Raw genomic sequence first — 6,281 nt, 5'->3', positions numbered from 1 at the left:
CGCACAGAGTCGGACACGACTGAAGCGACTTAGCAGCAGTATGTATATGTGTGTGTGTATATATATATATATATATATATATATATATATATATTCTTATGGCTGATTTGTGTTGTTGTACAGCAGAAACCAACTTCCCAGGTGGGCTTCCCAGGTGGCTTAGCGGGTAAAGAATTCACCTGCAATGCAGGAGACACAGGAGATGTGGGTTTGATCCCTGGATCAGGAAAATCCCCTAGAGGAGGTCCTGGCAATCCACTCAAGTATTCTTGCCTGGAGAATCCCTTGGAGAGAGGAGCCAGACAAGCTACAGTCTGTGGGGTCACAAAGAGTCAGACAAGACTGAGCAACTAAATGCGCACAACAGAAATCAACACAATATTGTAAAGCAATTATTCTGGAATTTAAGAGAGGGAGACAGAGAGAGAGAGAGAGAAAGAGAGAGCCAGCACTTCTGACTGAAGCCAGGAGCTTAACAGTCTAGGTATCAAACAAGGCCTGGCCAGTGAGCTTGTCAGCTGTCCTTCCTGTGACCCTGGGCCCTTTGGTTTGATTGGCGTCATAGAAAGAGCACTGTGACAAGTCCTGTCACTGCAGCTCATCCCCCTTGGTCCTTGATTTTATTTGCCCTCTATAGAAGGCTCAGGGATTTCCTACATCAGCTTTGTGACCATCAGGGCGGAAATGGTACTTTACCTATTATTGCCTGCAGAAGCCTTATAACCTTAGTTATGAAACAGAAGCTGAAATCTCACAAAACAGGATACAGTTGACCTTTACCATTTAAGAAAAAGAAGAATGAAACAAGACATTGATCAGACTGGCTTGAACTGACTTTTGGATCAAATGTAACATCAACAGTATTAATTCGTGTGTTTACCAGATGGCTTTAAAATATTTGTCAGGAGTGAATAAACTTCTCTGTGTCATTTTTTTTTTAACTCAGCTGTCTACTACCTGGCTAGATTTAGTTGTTCACATTTCTTTCAACTGAAATTTCCTTTGAGCCAATTACTTAGAATTATGCCCTCTTTTCTTAAAAAGGCTGGTTATGATCACTCTGATCTCTCCCTCCGTGCCTGCCTGAACCTCTCATCAGGGTCCTTAGCAGAGATCCTGGTGGACTATGAAACTTCCACAAAATAAAGGTGCAGTCTAAATAATTGAGAACATTCAAAGACCTATATTTTCTCATTTCTATTAAATTTGATAATGTAAATTAATATAAGCCATTGAAATAAATAGAAAATTTGAATTGAGCAGAATCATACTTTTAGAAACATATATATCCAAGTCTATGATGTATGTGCTCAGTTGCTCAGTCATGTCCAGCTCTTTGCGACCCCATGGACTGTAGCCCACCAGGCTACTCTGTCTATGGAATTTCTCAGACAAGAATACTGGAGTGAGTTGCCATTTCCTTCTCTAGGGGATCTTCCCAACCAAGGAATCAAACCCACGTCTCCTGCATCTCCTGCTTTGGCAGGTGGGTTCTTTACCTCTGTGCCACCTGGGAAACCCCACTATGATATACTGTAGACATAAACTGGCTCATATTTCTACTCCTGTTATTAATTAGTTTGAGATCCTCCTTTTCTTCCCAGGGATAATGATCATACAGCCAGTCAACAGTTAAAGATTAATAAACCCTCACAGTTATATACCAATAGTCATGAAGATTTTAAACTACTAAATGATTGTATTGTAAATAAACTGGAAAAAAAATGCCCAAGTTTATTTACCCAACCCTGTTATAGTGGTTATAGTGTGAGATTACTTCACACTTCAGATGGGTAATAAAGAGAACTGTCCTTATCCAAGTGGGACACGACCGCCAAGTAACCCTGCAGGCTCTAATTAGTTTCCAGATTGGCCACTGGTGGTGGGAGGGGTGATTAGGTGGACTGAAGACTCCTTAGCTATTGATGTTTTATGTAGGTTTTCATCCAAAGTAACCATTGAGCCATTTCCTACTTCTTCCTCTGCTAACCCCTTAGAAAATTCTATCGAGATCTGTTTTTGTGCATTTAGATAAAGGATCAAGAATTCTTTTAATAAATCAATGTGAATATTATAGTTAAAGGTTACAGGATTCCTCTTTGACATTGATTTTCAATTACTTGACTTTAATTGATATTTTATTAATGTGTGAAAGAGCTGCTAAAGACAAAAGTATTTCTGTTTTATGGTCTTATACATGACAAGGAAAAACTGCAAAAAAAAAAAAAAACCCCAAAAAACAAAAAAAACAAGGAAAGGCTAAAAGCACACACACATTGTATGGATCCCCACAGACTTCTCCAGGAGATTTAGTTACCCTATAGGTGGTAAGCTGTTCTTATCATTTATAACTTATCTTTACTTATTTAATGGTTGAGGGAAGATTGACAAAGTCTTTCATTGCATGCAGAATAGATTAAGAGAGACTGAAAAGCAAGAATCAATAGTATTTTTTGACTGGTTTGAGGTGGAAGGTGGTGGAAAAGCAAAGAATTAAATATGACTCTAGGCATTCATGCCTACTGCTGAGCAGGTAGATAGACAGGAATGTGTTTTCATTCCTTAAAGCATTCATTCATTAATTCATTCAAACCACCCTTACTGAATAATTTCTGAGATCAACACTGCATCGGTTACTGAAGAAGCTTTTGACAAGCTCTTTGTAAGTCTACTATAAAATTGAAAAGGAAAGACTTGCCTAATGTGAAATACTTCAGTAATAATTGAAGGAAATAAGTATAAACAAAATTGACTAATGCTGCTGCTACTGCTAAGTCACTTCAGTCGTGTCCAACTCTGTGTGACCCCATAGACGGCAGCCCACCAGGCTCCCCCTCCCTGGGATTCTCCAGGCAAGAACACTGGAGTGGGTTGCCATTTCCTTCTCCAATGCATGCAAGTGAAAAGTGAAAGTGAAGTCGCTCAGTTGTGTCCGACCCTCAGCGACCCTATGGACTGCATGCAGCCTTCCAGGCTCCTCCATCCATAGGATTTTCCAGGCAAGAGTACTGGAGTGGGGTGCCATTGCCTTCTCCATGACTAATGCTAGCACGGAGTAATAGGAGAATACAAAAATAGGACCAAAGTGGATAATGGTACTGTAACTGAGTTTCCCGGAAGATGTAAAATTAAACTGGTCCATAAATCCAATTGACAACCAACATTAGTTACACCTTTATGATGAGTGATGTCACGGGTTAGGTGTGGTAGAGGATACAAAAATGGACAGGCCATGGACTCTAACTGGCAGGAACCTTATAAACTATAATATAATTTACCTAGTAATACAAAGCCTGAATTATTAAGTGTGGGAAGCAATACATAAGTAAAGGGTCACTGAAGAGCCAATGAGGAAGAAAGGAAAAACAATGGGGCAGAGAAAGGGGAATTTCAGAGAAGAGTTTCTCAGAGCTGGTGTTAAACCAATAATGGGGTGAAAGGCCTTTAAGACACAAATACATGGAAATGAGACAGTGCCTCCTAACGAACCTATTGTTGTTCAGTCGCTAAGTCGTGTCCGACCCTTTTCGACCCCATGGACTGCAGTAGGCCAGGCCTCCCTGTCCTTCACCATCTCCTGGAGCTTGCTCAAACTCATGTCCATTGAGTTGGTGATGACATCCAACCATCTTATCCTCTGTCTCCCCCTTCTCCTCCTGCCCTCTCAGTCTATCCCAGCATCTTTCCCAGGGTCTTTTCCAATGAAACCTGAGAAAGATCATTAGGATCTGGCAGCGATGTATTAACTACAGAGAGGAAAGGGTAGAGCAGAGAAATAGAGGAAAAAGAGCAAAAAATTAAAAAAAAAAAAAAAGACAAGGGAATCCATAAGGGAGTAGTGGGGAGCAATTTGGATGAGGAAATGGATAGAAGTTGTTTTGTCGGGTTCAAGGAAGTGAAGAAGCAATGTGGTGTGGGTCAGAGGTCAGGGGGAGATCCAGAACTTATCTCTGAAGTGGTGAAACCACCAGTGGCCATTAGCCTACAGTCCGTCTCCAGCAATAGCCATCACCATGCAGACGCTCATTTACGAGAGGCTCGGTAAATCTTCTAAATGGGCCCAACCTTTCACGCCTCCGCACCTTCTTTTTTTTGGGCAATGCTTTTATTTTACAGTTTTGTCAAATATAGCCTTTCACAAAGTATTCTGAGGGAGCAGCAGAAGAGGAAGAGGGACATAGGGGAAAAAAAGCTCAGCTCACTTGTCTGCTCCACTAGCACACGTTCAGCAGGACCAGGGTTTGGGTTTGGTTTTTTTTTTTTCACATTCACTTAAATGATGTATTTGAAATTGAAAGTGCGGTCACAGGATAGGCATTTTCCTTTGTATCTCCCACACAAATCTGGACGGTGGGATTTTTCCCCACCTTCTTAAATCACCCTATTGGACCCTGGGAACAGTACCACAATCATTAGAGAGATTTTCTTTATTGTTGCTGCTCAATCATGTCCAACTCATTGAGACCCCATGGATTGCAACATGTCAGGTTTCCCTGTCCTTCACAATCTCCCGGAGCTTGCTCAAACTCATGTCCATCAAGTTGGTGATGCCATCCAACCATCTCACCTTCTGTTTTCCCCTTCTCTTCCTGCCTTCAATCTTTCCCAGCATCAGGGTCTTTTCTAATGAGTCAGTTCTTCACATCAGGTGTCCAAAGTACTGGAATTTCAGCTTTAGCATTAGTCCCTCCAATGAATATTCAGGACTAATTTCCTTTAGGATGGACTGGTTTGATCTCCTTGCAGTCCAAGGGACTCTCAGGAGTCTTCTCCAACACCACAGTTCAAAAGCATAAATTCTTTGGTGCTCAGCTTTCTTGATGGTCCAACTCTCACATCCATACATAACTACTGGAAAGACCATCGCTTTGACTAGACAGACCTTTGTCAGCAAAGTAATGTCTCTGCTTTTTAATAAACTGTCTAGGTTTGTCATAGCTTTTCTTCCAAGGAGCAAGCATCTTTTAATTTCATACCTTATCCTACCAGTTACCTGGTATCTAATAGACATTTCCAATAGCATGGTCCAAGCAGAGGTCTTGATCCTTAGCTCCCCCAATTGCCACCACCAAAATCATGCTGCTACCAAACCTTCATCTAAATAAAAAGTTTCTCAGATACTCAGCTGGTTAGCTAAAAATCTAGGCTTCATCTTCTATTCCTTTCTGTCTTTCATTTCTATAACAGGTGAGCTATTTCAATATCCATGTTATATCTTAAAATTGACCATTTCTCACCATTCCCACTGCTACATTATCCATGAGTCCCTCTTCCCTGACCTACACTCCTGTACTAGGCATTTGTACCTGTCTCTTACCTTGACCCGAGGTCCATCCTCCATCTAGTCATCAGAGTGATCTTGTGAAAGGATCCATCAGGATGTTTCACTCCTCTATGGGAAATCCCCCATCTAGCACAAAATACAAATTCCCTGCCATGCCTCCAAGCCCAGGGAGCCCCACTCATCACTCACATTGAATCTCCTACATTGCCTCCTCAGGGTCTCAACTCAACACGCAGCTAAGGCCTCTCTGCAGTCACTCTTTGCTACCTTGCCTTATTTTACCTCCTTTAGAGAACATATTGGTACATGGCATATCTCAAACGTTTTTTTTTTTAATTATATATTTAGAATGTAGGCATCTTGAGAGCTTTTTCAAGTTCACCATGTGTCCCTAGAGTCTACAATAAGGCCTGGAACATAGAATATGCTCCCAAAACATTTTTTACCTGACTGATAGTGATGAATGAATCAAGGCTCTTGGTTATAACTTTAACTAATTGATCTTAAACAATTTCCTACCCAAAGTGGATTACAATGATCCCAAACATATCAAATAAAGTCCTATTTCAGTTCTTTCCATCTCAATAATGGTCTTTTTTGGCAAGGACCATTTTTTAAAGTCTTTATTGAATTTGTTGCAAAGCTGCTTCTGTTTTACGTTTTCGTTTTTTTGGCTACAAGGCATATGGGATCTTAGCTTCCTGACTAGGGATCGACCCTGCACCTTCTGTGCTGGAAGGAGAAGTCTTACTCATTGGACCTCCAGGGAAGCCCCTCAGTGATCATCTCACCATGAGAAGATGATACAGCCTCATGGAATTTGGTGCCTTGAAGACCACAGTCACTGTCTTCTCCTCCTGCCAGTCTCATTAGATTTTCTTTGCCTTACTCCGATGACTTAGTCATTCTCTGTACATTCACATCAGGGAAAGTTAAGTATGAATTTAGTTCCAACATGAAGATAAGGACTTGACCAAAATCATACCTGATTGCCTTC

The sequence above is a fragment of the Bos taurus genome, chromosome 5 (genome assembly GCF_002263795.3).
Source record: "Bos taurus isolate L1 Dominette 01449 registration number 42190680 breed Hereford chromosome 5, ARS-UCD2.0, whole genome shotgun sequence".
Taxonomy (NCBI): domain Eukaryota; kingdom Metazoa; phylum Chordata; class Mammalia; order Artiodactyla; family Bovidae; genus Bos; species Bos taurus.
This window is presented reverse-complemented; position numbering follows the sequence as displayed.